We start from the raw sequence: 19452 nt of genomic DNA, 5'->3' as shown, positions 1-19452 counted from the left end.
ATTTTTTCCTTTCTGATCATGTGACATATTCTAAAAGCTTACTTTTTTAAAAAAAAAAAAAAAATCCTACATCAACATGCCTTTTTCATTTATATATAAAGTTGTACACAAATTCAATTTCAATTATAATAACCAATTTTATATGGACTCTATTTGAGAAATACTTATTTTCTATATATATAATTATAATTTAATTATTATGATATTCAAAAAAAAATTATCTCGATATAAAAATAAATAAATAAACCAGAATGTGCTTAATTATGTGCATCGCACGGATCAAATTAATTTACTTTTATATTTTTATTTTTTTGTCTATCTTATTGATATCTTAATATTAATTTATATTTAATTTTTTTATTTAAAATGAAATTATTTATTACAAAATATTTGTATTTAATTTAAAATTTATATATACTTATACAATATGTATGAATACTTCAAAAAGAATATTAAAGAAAAAATTCAGTACTCTACATAATTAATTTATGTATTTTCTTCTCAGTCCAATCACAATATATTTATATTTAGTCTTTTAGATAAAATTTGTGTAGTTCTATTTTTATATATTGTAAAATTCAGCAATATAATTTAGTGATCCTAAAAATCGTTGTAGTTGAGTTTTATCTAAGATTTCATCAGGAAATTTAGACGCAAATTCAATGGAACGACTAATAGTAAAATAGTATTCTGGTGAATACCATAACCTAAAAATCTAACTTTGGTTTGAAACAATTTAATCTTAGAAGCAGAAATGACTATACCATAACTCTTAATGGTATAAAAGAATGCAGTAAGATGTTTCCAGTGTTCACCAATTGATTTTGAAAAAATAAGAATATCATCTATATAAACTATGGGAAAATGCCTAAATGGATTGAAAATGCCATTCATTATATTTTGAAATTCACTTGACATCTACCTTGTCTTAGTATTCCTACTGAAAATTCATTCAAAATTATTCAAACTGATGTCTATGATATTGGTTATGGTGGCATCCTTCTCCAGAAAATTACTCCTCAGTCATCTAAACAAATTGTTCGTTATCATTCTGGTGTCTGGAATAAAGCACAAAAGAATTATAGTACTATTAAACAAGAAATTTTATCTACTATTTTATGTATTAGTAAATTTCAAGATGATATTTTAAATCAAATTTTTTCACTTCGTGTTGATTGCAAATCTGCTAAATATGTTTTAGAAAAAGATGTTCAAAATCTTGCTAGTAAGCAAATTTTTGCTCGTTGGCAATCTATTTTAAGTATTTTTGATTTTGAAATTGAATTTATACCTGATTGTCAAAATTATATTCCTGATTTTCTTACCCGAGAATTTTTACAGGGTGGATAGTGAGTTACATCATGCCCATTCCCTTTGGTATCAGAGCCAAGTTATGTTGCTATCTATTTTATTATTCCGATAAAATAATAAGTCTATCTCTTGCTTACTGCTTTGCTACTTCTGTTGAGTCAACTCTATTTTCTGTCTGTTAATCTGTTCCCGTCATCTTAATCTGTCCAAAATTATATCTGTGTTTTCCACTTTGTTACTAGCCACCCAATCTTCGTCCCTGTCCTTGGTCATGTCCTTTGGTTAGGCAGTGTTGGATTTTATGGGTCCTCCGAAACGGGTATGTGTGAAAGCTTAGTATGTGAAAATATGATAAATTTAGACAATATATTAAGATTCCTGTAAAACAGTTTAATTAAAAAAAATGAGTCGATTATTTAGAAGTAACACTTCAGTCAGTTCTAGGTCAACAACTTTGCCCTCAATACCTAATCAAGGATTAGTAATTAATGAAGAAAAATTAGAAATACAAAATGACAAACTAGATTTAGGTTGGAATATACCAAAATTATCAGTTAAAGAGATTTATAAAACTACGTTTTTACAATCTGCTTTTAATGTTAATCTGCATGTTAAAACATTAGAACAAGTTTATACTTTAGAAAGACCTAGAGAAACCTGTCACTTATTTGATGCTAACACTATTAAACGTCATTTAAAAACTGGTTACAATTTTATTCATTTAGGATTAATTCAAGTTGGAATCAAACCATTAACTTCACAAGGTAAAAATACTTCTGTTTTATTATGTTTAAGAAATGCTCGTTTTATTGATTATAATGATAGTTTAATGGGTATGGTGGAAACTGGTCTTCACAAAGGACCTATTCATTTTAATTGTTTTCTTGATTTTACACTCAGTTTTAGAGATCCACACATATTAGATGCATTAACTTTAAATATTCAATTAAATGGTTCATTTACTAATATGAAAGAAAAAACTCATAATATTGCTTTAATTTATCGTGTCCATTATAAATGTATTAAAACCAATTTAAATGTTTAAGCTTTACATAAAAGTCCTAAGGATAAAACATTACTGATTCAAACTAGTAACAATGATACTAATATAAATATCCCTCGAATGATAGAATGAAAAGATATTACTCTCCCTGATCAATGGATTACGGTCAATGAAAATTACAAACATAATCAACAATAATCCACTAGTCAAGATATCCAAGATATTCAACAATTTACTGACGGTTCAATCCGTATTAAATTTAATCGTATTCAATCTTCTAGACATAGTACTTCTAGTATACCTACTGATATTGAAACTGAAGATGAAATATTTACTACTCCTTTATTCCGAAAAAATAGTCAAATTAATCTTGGTCAACCCTCCCATAGTAAATTAAAAGGCATTGATAACTCTACCGCTTCTCAAATTAATAAACCTGTTTACTCTACTCACACACATTTACCTGACGAAGATACTGAATCAAATAATTCTCCTACTCAAACTGATTTCGAAGTAATACCTCCAATCAATCCTTAATTAATGACAATTAGTAAATCTTTTGCTCCTAATCTTGATAAATTACATGCTGAATTTAAATCTAAGAAAATAGGACTAAAAGACATGCTTATCGTGCTAAATATGATTTTACGCAACAATCTAAACTTACTAGAAAATGGTATGATTTTATGATTGAATATAGTATGTAAATTCCTTTCTTTGAATATTTAGACAACTATTACAAAAAGGTTAATACAATCACAAAACATAAATGGAAAACTTCTCCAAATACTTCTGTTAGTTCTAGTCATCCTCCATTAGCTAATATAATTATTGAACACCAAGGATCTGATGTCCCAGCCGCTCCTTTTAAGCTACCTAGTACTGATCCTGAAATTAGAAAAGATATTGAACAAAATAATTATACTAATCAATGTTTAAAAACAATTGGTAAACAATTAGATAAAATAGAAACCAATTTAGACGATTATTCGGCTAACAATACATCTACTAAACAATCCTTAGATCAACCTTTGCTTAATCTACCTAGTAATCGTTTCAAACGAAATAGTTTAGTTACCCAAGATAATACTACTGTTAAAGCCATAAAACAATTACTTACCAAATTAACTACTTTTGAGAAAACCTCTCCTTCTACTGAAAAAGGTCTTACTGTATTCTAGACCTACTGATACAACTGATGATGAAATTAATCAATTAGCTCAACAATTTCAATCCTCTAATCTGAATGAAATTCATTATCCGAAGCCTAATCCTACATCTCTTACTAAAAACTGGTATTCTAGGCCTACTCCTCCTGATCTCCAATATGAAAAAACTAATCTTAATAATCAATTTTCTGTATCTGCTAAAAAGTTGTAGGAATGGAATATTGATGGTCTTAGTGAAGATCAAATACTTCAAAAATTAAATCATTTATCTATGGTTGCAAATAGTTATTTTAGTAATTACCCTGATTACACTCAACCTGAAATTGCTTCTTTAATCACTTCTGGTTTTACTGGTATGCTCAAATCTTGGTGGGAATACTTAACTGAGGATCAAAGAGAATCTATTTTACTTGCTAATCAAAAAGATGAAAATGATTTACCTATCTTTGATGAAACTATTGGTTACTATAAACCTGATGGTGTTAACACATTAATCTATACCATAGTTAGACATTTCATAGGTACTCCTACTAATATATATTCTCGCATACATGATCAACTTAGTAACCTTACTTGTCCAAAATTAAGTGATTTTAGATGGTATAAAGATGTATTCACCTCTAGAGTTATGTTAAGAGAAGATTGTACTAAATCTTTTTTTGAAAGAAAAATTTATTAACGGATTACCTAGTTTGTTTGCTCACAAAATTAGAGATGTTCTTAGTCAACCTACCGGTATCATTGAATATGGCAATTTAACTTATGCTGATATCATTAGCACTATTCAAAAAGAAGGATTAAGAATGTGGATTGATCTTAAACTCAGTCAAAAAACTACTAAAGATAAACATAAAGCTAAATAAGAATTAGACAATTTTTGTGAACAATATGGTTTACCTCCCATCGCACCTTTCCGTAGGAAAACACATAAAAAAAACATAGTAAATCCCATTACAAATATTCAAACAAGTATAAAAAGAATTATTCACCTTCTAAATCAAATGATAAATTCTATACTAAATCTAAAAAGAAATATTACAAGAAATCACATCCAAAAGCTAAATCTAATAAAGATATTACTTGTTATAACTGTGGTAAAAAAGGTCCTTATTCTAATAAATATAAAGAAAAACAAAAATTAAAAGATAAAGTTAATCAACTTCAAATTAATGATGAATCAAAAAATCAATTATTTGAAATCTTTTAATTATATCAATCTGTTAGTAATTCCTCTTCTGATAATCCTAATACTTCATCTAATTGCAATTCACCTAGTGAAGATTCTGATAATAATATAGAATTAAGTTGTAATGATGTTTGTTGTAAACCTATTAAACAAATTACTGTTCTTACTAAACAAAATCAAGAAGAAACTATTCTTATTGAATTAATTAGTAGACTTGAAGATTATGAATTAAAAAAAGAAATATACTGATAAATTAAAATCTTTGTTAATCAATACTAATCATAAACCTAAGTTTGATAAGCCCATTATTAGTCTATCTAAAACCTTAGAAATATTTAAAAATAAACACAAAGAAGTTACCTTACAAGATTTACAACAAGAAATTAATCAGATTAAACAAACCATGAAAGATTTACAAAATAAAGATCAACATTTAGAAGATGAAATTATTACATTAAAACTCAATAAACATTTAGATATTTTCCAAACCGATAATGAATCTAAACATGAATTTGATGAACCTACTAACCCTGATAATCTTTTATTTAATAATCGATCACATCAATCTCAATCTCATAATCATGAAGATAATAGATTAAATCTTCTTAATAAATTCATATTCAAAAATGGTATTCTAAAATTAAAATAGTTATTAATGATTTTGAATTAGATGTTATCGCTTTAATTGATACTGGTGCCGATCTTAATTGTATTCAAGAAGGATTACTCCCTACTAAATATTATGAAAAATGTCGTGAAAAATTAACTTCTGCTAATGGTAGTAAAATGCATATTAAATCTAAAATACCTAAAGTTCATATATGTCAAAATAATGTTTGCTTTAAAACTTTCTTTGTTTTGGTTAAAAATATGACTGATAAAGTTATTTTAAGAACACCATTTATATTTTTACTATACCCATTTACCACATCTAGTGAAGGAATAACTACTCATGTTTTAGGTCAACCTGTTACTATTAAATTTTTATTTCCTCCTGAAATATTAGAATTAAATCAATTAAAAGATTGTTCTATTTCTCAAACAATTAATCGATTAACCCGTCATTTAAGATATCTTAAAGAAGAAATTAATTACAAAAGAATTGATCAACAATTAACTAATCCAGTTATTATTTCTCAAATTAATGAATTTAAATTAAAATTAGAAACTACTGTTTGTTCTACTTTACCTACGACATTTTGGCATAGGAAAAAACATGTAGTCACATTACCATATATTAAGAATTTTCATGAAAATCAAATTCCTACTAAATCTAGACCTATTCAAATGAATCATGAATTACTTGAAATGTGTAAAAAAAAATCAATGAACTATTAAAAAATCGAATAATTAGTCCAAGTAAATCACCTTGGTTATGTCCTACTTTTTATGTGAATAAAAATGCTGAATTAGAACGAGGTGTCCCTTGCTTAGTTATCAATTATAAACCATTAAATAAAGTTTTAGAATGGATTCGATATCTTATTCCCAATAAAAAAGATTTGATTAAAAGACTTAGTCAAGCTGTTATTTTTAGTAAATTTGATTTAAAAAGTGGCTTTTGACAAATACAAATTCATCCTAAAGATAGATATAAAACTGCTTTTACTACACCTTTTGGTCACTATGAATGGAATGTCATGCCATTTGGGTTAAAAAATGCTCCTAGTGAATTTCAAAATATAATGAATGATATTTTCAATCCATTTAGTCATTTTTCCATAGTTTATATAGATGATATTCTTATTTTTTCAAAATCAATTAGTGAACGCTGGAAACATCTTACTGCATTCTTTTATACCATTAAGAGTCATGATCTAGTCATTTCTGCTCCTAAGATTAAATTGTTTCAAACCAAAGTTAGATTTTTAGGTTATGATATTCACCAGAATACTATTTTACCTATTAGTCGTTCCATTGAATTTGTGTCTAAATTTCCTGATGAAATCTACGATAAAACTCAACTACAACGTTTTTTAGGATCACTGAATTATATTGCTGAATTTTACAAAGACCTTAGGAGAACTTGTCAACCTCTGTTTGTTTATAGTGCTATTAAACAAGAAATTTTATCTACTGTTTTATGTATTAGTAAATTTCAAGATGATATTTTAAATCAAAAATTTTTACTTCGTGTTGATTGCAAATCTGCTAAATATGTTTTAGAAAAAGATGTTCAAAATCTTGCTAGTAAGTAAATTTTTGCTCATTGGCAATCTATTTTAAGTATTTTTTATTTTGAAATTGAATATATACCTGGTTGTCAAAATTCTATTCCTGATTTTCTTACCCGAGAATTTTTACAGGGTGGATAGTGAGTTACATCATGCCCATTCCCTCTATTCCATACCATAAACACCAGATTAAACACTATAAAGCCTTAGTCAAACATACTGCTCGTCGCCTTGACTTTTTCAAATCAACCCATTTATCTACTAAAAGAGCCCAGTACATACAATTTCATCGGTTTAAAGCTTAGAAACAACAACTTTCTCATTATATTAACTGTTTACATGAACATACTGATCAATTAGATATCCTCAGTGGATGCTAATTTATCTCCTCTATTTCACAGATGTCTCGTCCACGGCCTGCTTCCAAAGCCTTGGTCCCTTCTAGTCAACCTTTTGTTCCGCCTCCCATGGAGTTACTAACGAAATACCATCCTGCTGAATTGGTTAACCGTTTCCAAATTCTTGGTAACATTCCTAAACCTAGTTATACATCTGCTTTGGCTACTGATCCTTTTGCTTCATCTAGTCAAGCAGTTACTCCATACCCTCTTAATCCTATTAAATTAGCCCAATCTGATTATGTTAAATCCACCACTACTAATCTCTTTTTCAAAGAACCTAGTCACCCAAAGAGTCATACTGTTCATGATCTGGTTAAATCTTATTTTCCTCCTGGATAGCATTTTATTCCTCTCCATCCATAAAAAACAATTACTTTCTACAAAGACATCCTGTTCAACCATCAGTCAATTGTGATTAAACCCATTTATGATCGCACTTACACAAGTAAAATTGTGTACCATTCACTTTATATTCACAACTTTGTTTCTCTGGTAGATTGGGGTTCTCCTTATCAACTACAAGATCTTCCTGGTCATTCAATTCAATACAATTACTATGATTACATTGATGCTTGGTTCAAAGTCCTCTTGTATCAAAATGAGTCAAACAGTCACTCTTGGTTTCTTCAATTTGATCAAAAGTTCAAATCCGAATTACCTACCCGGTTTCTGCGATGGTGGACTCAGTATGGCGCCATTTCAGTAATCTTCCCATAAGTCATTATGGATCAAGTCAACTATTTTTCCACTGTTTTCTCATTCACTCCTCGGCAAAGGAAATTCCCTCAATTACTTATTTTTATATCCAAATACAAAATCCCTTGGATATTCAAATGGCAATATAGTATTTCTGATGATGTTATTTACCGACAACACATGGTTAAATGGTGAGATAATTTCGAGATTCCACGAATTGTTAAAATTGTTCAAACTGAATTTCTAATCAACATTCATGCCCCTACACCTGCCATGATTAAAGCTCAGCATAACCCAACTGCTCCATTAACACAAGGAAGCCAACTTCCTCCAATCAATCTTGGAAGCCCATCATCCAGTTCTTCCAAGCCCAAGTCATCCAAATCAAAGATTAAATCCAAGTCAGCAAAGCCCAGTACTGACCAGCCCAAGTCAAAGGATAAGTCTAAAACAAAGGTTAAGCCTAAGTCCAAGTCATCCAAAGATGAGCTCCTCCAAATGGCTCGTCTCCTCATGGCCCAAGCCAAGTCAGACTCGGATAACAGCAGTTCAAAAGACGGTTCAAACAGTTCAAACTCTTCTGAAGGATCAACTACTCAAAATCCATATGGACCCAAGTTCCAAGATGCTCGGGACCCATATGCTTAATTTAGTCATTGGATTCTATATAGCTATAATTATCAGCTTCAATCAATACTCATCTTTTGAGAAAAGCTGCTGATATATATATATATATATATTGATTCCCTCAGTCACATGCCTCCAAGCAATGAATAATAAAAAAGTCAACTTTACTGTTCACTATTCATCAAAAAGTCAACATTGCTATTCATCATTCATCATGATTCATCCCACCGACAAATTCAGCATAGTAAAAGCTTTAGTCATTCACCGAAAGCAGCAGACAACTCCCATGTGCTTCTGATGCTCCTTTTAAGTCAAGACTATTCACTCACAAGGCTCACAGTATTCACTCACAAGGCTAACAGTGGTCTCTTTTGATTATAAAAGGGCCTCGTCAGTCAAGAATAAGGCAGAGTTAGAAAAATTGCAAGCATTCCTTCCTCAAGAAAATAGCTTTCTCTGTAATTTTATAACATTGTTTTCAGTTTACAAATTATGTATTTTGAAGAACTACTGGCTTTATTCCAGTAAACAATTGTAAGTTTTATTAATAAAGTTATTATTAAACTGTTTTTTGTTTATTATTATTATTATTATTATTATTATTATTATTATTATTATTATTTTAGTGCTACTTCCTGCTTCCGATCCCTTTTATTTTAGTGCTACTTCCTGCTTCCGATCCCTTTTAGTTAGGCAGTGTTGGATTTTAGGGGTCCTCCGAAATGGGTATGTGTGAAAGCCTAGTATGTGAAAACATGATAAATTTAGACAATGTATTAAGATTCCTGTAAAACAGTTTAATTAAAGAAAAATGAGTCGATTATTTAGAAGTAACTCTTCAGTCAGTTCTAAGTCAACAACTTTGCCCTCAATACCTAATCAAGGATTAGTAATTAATGAAGAAAAATTAGAAACACAAAATGATAAACTAGATTTAAGTTGGAATATACCAAAATTATCAGTTAAAGAGATTTATAAAACTACGTTTTTACAATCTTCTTTTAATGTTAATCTACATGTTAAAACATTAGAACAAGTTTATGCTTTAGAAAAAGCCTAGAGAAACCTATCACTTATTTGATGCTAACACTATTAAACGTCATTTAAAAACTGGTCACAATTTTATTCATTTAGGATTAATTCAAGTTGGAATCAAACCATTAACTTCACAAGGTAAAAATACTTCTGTTTTATTATGTTTAAGAAATGCTCGTTTTATTGATTATAATGATAGTTTAATGGGTATGGTGGAAACTAGTCTTCACAAAGGACCTATTTATTTTAATTGTTATCCTGATTTCACACTCAGTCTTAGAGATCCACACATATTAGATGCATTAACTTTAAATATTCAATTAAATGGTTCATTTACTAATATGAAAGAAAAAACTCATAATATTGCTTTAATTTATCGTGTCCATTATAAATGTATTAAAACCAATTTAAATGTTCAAGCTTTACATAAAAGTCCTAAGGATAAAACATTACTGATTCAAACTAGTAACAATGATACTAATATAAATATCCCTCAAATGATAGAATGGAAAGATATTACTCTCCCTGATCAATGGATTATGGTCAATGAAAATTACAAACATAATTAACAACAATCCACTAGTCAAGATATCCAAGATATTCAACAATTTACTGACGGTTCAGTCCGTATTAAATTTAATCGTAGTCAATCTTCTAGACATAGTACTTCTAATATACCTACTGATATTGAAACTGAAGATGAAATATTTTTATTATTTTATCAGAATAATAAAATAGATAGCAACATAACTTGGCTCTGATACCAAAGGGATCAGAAGCAGGAAGTAGCACTAAAATAATAATAATAATAATAATAATAATAATAATAATAATAATAATAAAAAAAAAAAAAAAAAACACAGAAAACAGTTTAACAATAACTTCATTAATAAAACTTACAATTGTTTACTGGAATGAGTTGACTTGATCCATAATGACTGATGGGAAGATTACTGAAATAGCGCCATACTGAGTCCACCATCGCAGAAACCAGGTAGGTAATTCGGATTTGAACTTTTGATCAAATTGAAGAAACCAAGAGTGACTGTTTGACTCATTTTGACACAAGAGGACTTTGAACCAAGCATCAATGCAATCATAGTAATTGTATTGAATTGAATGACCATGCAGATCTCGTAGTTGATAAGGAGAACCCCAATCTACCAGAGAAACAAAGTTGTGAATACAAAGTGAATGGTACACAATTTTACTTGTGTAAGTGCGATCATAAATGGATTTAATCACAATTGACTGATGGTTGAACATGATGTCTTTGTAGAAATATAAAAATAAAAATAAAATTAAATAATTAGAATCACTTTTAGTTTTATATTACTAATTCTCTTTCTAATTTAACTATAACTATTATTTTTTAATATCAAAATGTGTACTTATTTCACTATCTTATAGTTTAATATATATCATATAAAATTATTATATGATAATTACACTTTTGTAGCATAATAGAACTAAAATTATCAAAATAAACAAATAATTTAACAAAATTTATTATGTATAAGTATTCAAGTAAGATTTGGAACGATAAAATTAAGATTATTAAAATAAATAATTTAAATTTGAATTTCATTTTAAATTAAAATTAATATAATTCTTTTATAACACATATCATAATATAAAATTAAAAATAAATTTGCATGCATCGTACAAATTACCTTTTGTAACACATATCACTTGGCACTTAGGGCCATAACTCAAGTCCAAAGACCCTTTAGCTACAAACTTTGAAGGTAAATTACACTTACTTCCTCAAGTCTTGTAATTTTGACATAATTATATTAATTTTATTTTTAGTAAAGTTAAATGGACCAGAATTGATACAAATAGTATTAATATATATATATATACACACATATGGTTTAGATTTTCTCAAATTGACCATTTCAACTTAAGAGTGCGCTTGTGTCACGCTTCGGATTTTCAAGATCCGACCTATGTGAATAAATCAATTAAATAGAGCAAGTGAAAAGACATCCATAGACAGAAATAAATGGTAACCTCCCATACATGCTTATATTAACATCATTCACATCATAAGGTAATTCAATTACATACATACAGTGTACAAACAAAGTAAAATGCCTTAAGGCTTACAAAACAAGGGTGTAACCCTTTACAAAACACAAAAAAGAAGGGTCCAAGGCCTATAAATCAAAAGAGCTCTTTTAGCTGAAGCACGTATCTCGACGCCTAGCCTCAAGGTCGAGGCATGCCATCAACACATGAAAAGATTTTAGCCACATAGAATGAATATATAATCCAGTAAAGAACGTTTCATAAACCAATACAACTTCACAAGTATAGATGATCATGATGCTATATAAGAATAACAAGCTCAAAACATTTTGTTTAAATCAAACATTTTCCACCAACAATATTAAGACCCAATGAATCCGCTCAAGTACATGTATCTGCCAGTGGTCATCGCAAAGCACCACTTAAACTAGTGTATTATATGAAGTCACACTCTTCTAGTGACCATCGCTAAACGTCACTTAACCCACCAAATTTATCGGTTGCCAACCGGAATGACTGTACCCAAACTCGCCCCTATAAGTTTAACATCGTAACCAGCTAGTAATCTTAGGATTATTGAAGGCCTCTGAAACATATTAACAAAATTAAGGGGCTAGCGGAAGCAAATATCAGAATATAATATCCATAGAGCTGTGTAGACATACATGGGATAGAAAATTTAAAACTTATTTACATATATAAGACGTCATATTCACATTGGTCTTACGTCACCAATACAGGTACAGTCAAAAGAGACTTAGCCCTAAATACGGAGTATACAAAAACTATCTAGATAACCAGAAGAAAACAAAAACTTAAAACTTGTTTACAGAAACATTACCACACTTTAACTCGGGAATCTCCTCGGGAGGCGTTGTGGTTGGATGATAAAATAAATCTCCAAGCAATCATCACTGAGCCTGGTCACGCACCTCGTTACCTACATACAAAAATAATATAATAAGCTGGAGCCCAGTGAATAACAACAGCGTAAAGGTTTTAATGAATGATGATGTCCGTAACAGATTCAAAAATCAGAGTTTAGAGTCAGAAACAAATTCATATTCATATTTAGAATTCAGAATTCACAAATAATTATACGTGGTACATCCAGTAGCGCTAACAGAACAGATGATCCATAAAAACACCAGATGACCCATAAAGGGACGTATATAGAGCAAATATAGGGCATATAATGATTATACTTAACCAGTTCCATAATGGAACCTCTGTACCAAACAGATAATAGATATCACATGATGCTAATGATGCCAAAAATACACTTTAGAAATTCGAACAATTAATCATTCTTACAGAATCTAGTATTTTAGAAAGCTAATCAGAGCATATCATTCAGAAAATAATTAAAGTTGAACATAACTTTACAGAGTTATTACTCACAGATAGCTCCAGTAGCATAACAAATAGAGCAGACAGATCAGACAGTCTATGGCACGTGACCTACACAAACACATAACGGATACACATTGAAACACACGCTCGAAAAACACTTAACTCATTTCTTTTCTGTCTCGGTGTGTTTCTAATCCTTATCCTCATTATTATGTATTAATTAAGACTTAGAAATGCCTAAGATACAATAAGGATGCCAAAATGTAAGTTGAAACACTTAGTCAAATTTTCAAAAACAGGGCAGTTTGTTTGAGCGCAACTTTGGTCGCTCAAGTGGACCCCTTGGTCTGCAAAACTTCTGAGAGCTCTCGTTTTAGGCTCGAGCGAAGAGCTTGGTCGCTTAAGCCAAGATAAGAAAAAAAAGGTGGCCGCTCGAGCGCAGATTCTGTTGCTCGAGCCTAAGCCCATGTCTGCAAAAGTACTGGGAGTTCAAATTTTGTTCTTGAGCCAACTTTGTGTCACTCCAGCCAAGGTTCAAAACCAAGGGTGGTCGCTCAAGTGCAGCTTTGGTCACTCGAGCGATGATGCAGAATTCGAGAATTTCTAGATTGTTGTTCAAGATGCAAAACTCAAATTCAAAGCTTCAAAACACATCCTTTGGGCCCAAAACTTGAGAAAATATATCTAAACGTGTATAACACTATGAATTGAAAGTAATTTCGCAAAATCAAAGCTCAAAAGCATATGAATTATTCAAAAGTAAAACTTGAAATCTTGAAACACATCAAGCATGTAATGATATGAGCTTCAATCTTCCAAAACATGACCAATTAAGATGTTTAGCACAAAAGCATGTTGAATTCTTAAAACATAGCCAAGATAAGAACATACATATGAGAATTCTTTAAAAACAACTTCAAACTGCCATGATATGTACATGCATGCGTGGATTGAGGTTAATTTCTTCAATTCTAGCTTCATTTTTATAATTCTTTTGATTTCTTGCACTAAGTGACTCAAATTCATAATCTAAGAATTGAATTCTTACCTTAGATGCTCAATTGTGTTCTAGATGTTCAACTGATTGAGTTTCCAAGTCAAATTCTTTAATTCTCTACAATCTTCAAGCATGAACTCAAATTTTCCTAAGCCTCTCTCTCTTTCTCTCTATAGTTTTTTTTTTCCTCAAGGAATAAAGATGGAATGTTATATTGAGTCCATTAGCCTTATATAGCCTTGCTTAGTGAGATTAAATTAATCCTAGCTTAACTTAATAAATTCTCATTATTCTATTCTAATTATTTAGTTCCAAATCAGATTTCAATTAAACCTACCATATAGTTACAAAAATTCTAAATAGCACATAAACTCAGTCAATTTCTTGATCAGATGCCGATAAGGCCCTCAATTTGCATACCGAAACAGAAATACGAACAGATATTCCTACTATGAACAGATATAAACTCAAATAACACATAGAATACACAATTAATTTGTAATTTCATCTTAATTCGTTGTTAAACTCTTAAATGAGGATTATAGGCTAATCACAGGTCGGGATTGTTACAGTCTTCCTCTCTTAAAGAGTTTTTTCCTCCAAACTTGAATCACCTCAATTCGGAAGAACGTAGGGTCCATGGAAATAAGTCTGGATATCTCTTCATCATATCTTCTTATGTTTCCCATGTTGCATAAGTTCCTCCATGATTTTTCCAATCAACCTTCACCAATGAAATCTCTTTGTTCCCCAATCTCTTGATTCTTCGGTTAACAATCTGGATTGGTCGCTCCTCGTAAGTATAATCATCATTCAGAAGCACATGAGTTGGCTCAATCACATGTAATGGAATAATCCTGAAGCATTGAGACATGAAAAACATTGTGCATATTCTCCATAACTAGAGGTAAGGCCACTTGATACGTCACCGGATTTATTTTCTCAATGATTTTATACGGGCCAATATATCGCGGTGCCAATTTGCCTTTAACCCCAAATCATGTCTGGCCTTTCATAGGAGTTACTTTGATGAACACATGGTAACCTACTTCATATTCTCTGTCTCTCCTCCGAACATCTACATAACTCTTTTGGCGACTTTGGACGGTTTTCAAATGTTGTTGAATCAATTTCACTTTCTCAGTTGTTTCTTATATGAGTTTCGGTCCCAATAACGGTCTATCGCCTACTTCGGCCCAACAAATCAGGGATCAATATTTTCTTCCATACAAAGCTTCATAAGGAGCCATACTAATACTTGAATGATAGCTATTGTTGTACACAAACTCTGCCAGTGGCAGATAAGTTTCCCAATTTCCTTGGAAATCCAACACACACATTCTGAGCATATCTTCCAAGGTTTGAATTGTTCATTCAGATTGGCCATCCGTTTGTGGGTGGTATGCACTACTCAACCTCAATTCAGTCCCCAAAGCCGGTTGTAAACTCTGCCAAAATCTTGAAATAAACTTTGAATCTCTATCAGACACAATGGATACTGGCACTTCATGCAATGTCACAATCTCATTCACATAAATATTAACCAATTTGTCCGCATTATAAAAGGTTTTAACAAGTAAAAAGTGAGTAGATTTAGTCAAACGATCAACAATAACCTAGATAGAGTCCATACCTCTTGAAGAACGAGGTAGACCAACAATGAAGTCCATCGTGATATGCTTTCATTTCTATTCTAGTATTGGAAGCGGCTGAAATAATCCAGCGGGTCGTTGATGTTCGGCTTTCACTTGTTGGCAGTGCAAACATTTAGCTTCAAAGTCAGCAATACATTTCTTCATGCTAGGCCACCAAAAATTATGTTTCCAATCTTTGTACATTTTTGTGTTTCCTAGATGCATAGCAAATTTCAAATTATGAGCTTCTGTCATAACACATTTTCTCAATTCCGAACAACTTGGTACATAAAGCCTACCTTGAAATTTCAACACATTATTTTCATACACAAATCCCGACCTTGGTTTTAATTCAATTTCATCAACAATCTTCTTCAAAAATTCATCTTGTAATTATTTTTCTTTAACTTCCTCAACTATGGCCGACTGAGTAGAAATGGCAACTAAAATTCTACCATGTTCACGCAAAAAAATTTCAATTTCATTTCTTTTCAACTCATAGAACAATTCTTCTTAACCGGTAAGAAAACATGCCAAATTCCCAATGGAGTTTCTGCTTAAAGCATCTGTAACTATATTTGCTTTTTCTGGATGATACAAAATCTGTAAGTCATAATCTTTAATCAACTCAAGCCATCTTCTTTGTCTCATGTTCAGTTCTTTCTGAGTGAAGAAGTATTTTAAGCTTTTATGGTCAATATACACCTCACAAGTCATAATCTTTAATCAACTCAAATACTATAGCTGCAAGTTACAGGTCATGAGTCGGATAATTCTTTTCATGTCGGTGGAGTTGCCTAGAAGCATAGGCAATTACCTTTTCATTTTGCATTAGCACACAACTCAAGCCTTTGTGCGAAACATCACAATAGATTTGGAACCCATCAATACCATTAGGCAAAGTCAAAATTGGTGCAGTCACCAATCTACTCTTCAATTCCTGAAAAACGGATTCCCTCTAATCATTCTAATCATACGGTACATTTTTATGTATTAACTGCGTCAATGGCATGGCAAGTTTGGAGAAGTCTTTTACAAATCTTCTGTAATAGCCAGCGAGCCCCAGAAAACTTCTAACTTCTAATACATTTCTCGGTCTTGTTTAGTTCACAATGGCTTTAATTTTCTACAAGTCAACTGATATGCCCTCTTTGTTGATTACATGTCCCAAAAAGGTCACATTGTCAAGTCAGAACTCATATCTGGATAGTTTAGCATACAGTTTCCTTTCCCTCAAAGTTTGTAGTACAATTTTTAAATGATTTTCATGATTTTCCCTGCTTTTAGAATAAAGTAAAATGTCATCAATAAACACAACAACAAATTCATCTAGCGAGCCTTGGGTAACTGCTTCTTCGCTCGAGCGAAGGTTCTTGCGCTCGAACGAGCTTTGCTTGGTGTGTCTCTTGGCTCGAACGAGAACTCTTGCGCTCGAGCGTGCGTCTGCATCTAGATTGAACTTGAAGGTTGGTATTCTTCACTCGAGCGAGCTTTCTTGTGCTCGAGCGAGCGAGCCCTATGTTTTGAGTTTCTTCGCTCGAACGAGAACTCTTGCGCTCGAGCGTGCTTCTGCATTGCAGACCTGAAGCTTTACATTGTTCGCTTGAGCGATGCTTCTTGCGCTCGAGCGAGGTCCTTTTGTGTCTGGTCGCTCGAGCGACCAATCCTTCGCTCGAGCGAGCCCTACGTATATCAGATCGCAACAGCGTGATTTTGATCAATTTTTCATCTCCTTTTTACTCCAAACCCTAAATCCGACTGTCTCTCTCTCTAAACTCTCTCTCTCTACAAATACACCTTGTTCTTAGGTCTCGCTACCCTAGTCTCTTTGTAAGAAAGCTAGAGCATTTCGTGGGCTTCACTTTGATCCGAAAAAGTTAGGATTTGGAGCATCTTGGGTTTCTCTCTTCATCTCCTTTGAGCTTCTCCTTTTAAGGTAGGGATAATCTACTCATTCTTATGAGCTTTAACATAAATGTTGGTCATTTTGTATAAATGGTTGGATTTGGGAAGTTTGGATGAAGTTAGGGTTTGGGTGTTGATTTGTGAAAGAGGGGCATTCAATTTCAAACTCCATATGTGTACATGGGTCCTAAAATGGGGTTATTGGTGTATAATTGATGAAGTGGTGAGATTTGGACCTTTGGCTCAATGTTGTGGAATTTTGGGGAAAATGCCCTAATTTGAATTTAATGACTATTTGGTATAAATAGTAAAATAGATGTGGAAATGAGAAATTAGAGGAAATTGTGATTCAATGGTGTTGTTGGATCAATGAGTCACTTACTTATGGAAAACGTAATAAATTATCTGTTGAGAAATTTATTTATCTATTTAGATATAACTGTTTTGGGCTATCGGTGGAGGATAGCCATGATTGTTGTAGAAACTGCATGATGATTAGGTAAATTGAAACTAATCAACTGGATTACGTCATTGAATATGACGGTCAGATATAACATTGAATATGTGATTAAATTGGTCATTGTATATGATAACTTGTTTTAATGCATTGTATATGTATATTGTTTGGGAGGAGATAGGGGATGTACTCCATTATTTGGAAAGAGATAAGGGATGGACTCCATTGATAACTAAGTTGGCCGAAGTGTCCAAGGTGAAAGTTCTGAAATCTTATATACATCTAAATGATGTTGATGATTGAAGTGTTGATAATATGAGTTATAGTCTCGTGTTGAATTGTTTGGATGAATAATGAATCGTGTTAATGAATTGGTTTGGATAATGAATTGGACATGGATTGAAATGTGGTTGTAAACGCTGGTTAGTTTTGAAAAGAATGTACATTGGTTTACATGTGTTAAACATTTATCGGATGCTAATGTTATAGTTATTTCTCATATTATGTTTAGCATATCTCTACTGAGCTTTGGCTTACCCTACTTGGGACACCATTTTCAAGTACAGGTGACATGCTGCCTCCGAGGTCTTAGCTTTGGAGGTTTTGGAGTTGAAGACTCTGTTTTGTTACTTTTGTTTGATAATTATATGTAAATTCAAGCCAAGGGCTTTATATGTAAAGAATTAGAACTCTTTTTTTGTGTAACTAAGTAACGACTTGGAAAGATGTAAGCCCGCAGGGCATTTTATTATTTTGGTAAACATTTGTAACTTATATAAAATATCCTTTTGTAATATTAACTCTGATGAATGGAAATGTGACTTATCTATCATGTTTAGAGAATTGTTAAATGATGGGTTTATGTATTATTTTGAGGGCATTACAATCCAGATATGATTTGAAAACCCTATTCATTAGGTCCATAAAGGCGGCAAGTGTATTGGTTATCCCAAATGGCATCACCAGAAACTCATAGTGCCTATGTTTTCTCAATGTCTTCTGTCTTAACTTTTAATTGGTGGTAGCTGAATCTAAGGTCTATTTTTGAAAACACTTGAACTCCTTGAAGTTGGTTAAATAAATCATCTATTCAGGGCAGTGGATATTTGTTCTTGATAGATATTTTGTTCAATTCTCGGTAGTCAATACATAACCTCAAAGACCCATCTTTCTTCTTAACAAACAAAACTGGAGCACCCCAAAGTGAAGTGCTCGGATGAATGAACTTCTTATCCAACAATTCTTGAGCTAAATTTTTAATTCTTTCAGTTTAGAGGTTGACATTCTGTATGGGGTTTTGGAAATAGGTTGTGTTCCAGGTACTACATCAATGGTAAATTCAATTTCTATCAATCAAATCACCAGGTAGTTCATTTGGAAACACATCGGGAAATTTATTGACTATATAGCGATCCCGGTTGTCCCTTTGCTGTTCTGTGGTATTCCGGACTCAGTTCCGTGGAGTTGGTA

The sequence above is a fragment of the Camellia sinensis genome, chromosome 3 (genome assembly GCF_055761805.1).
Source record: "Camellia sinensis isolate YWXY chromosome 3, ASM5576180v1, whole genome shotgun sequence".
In the NCBI taxonomy this organism is placed as follows: domain Eukaryota; kingdom Viridiplantae; phylum Streptophyta; class Magnoliopsida; order Ericales; family Theaceae; genus Camellia; species Camellia sinensis.
This window is presented reverse-complemented; position numbering follows the sequence as displayed.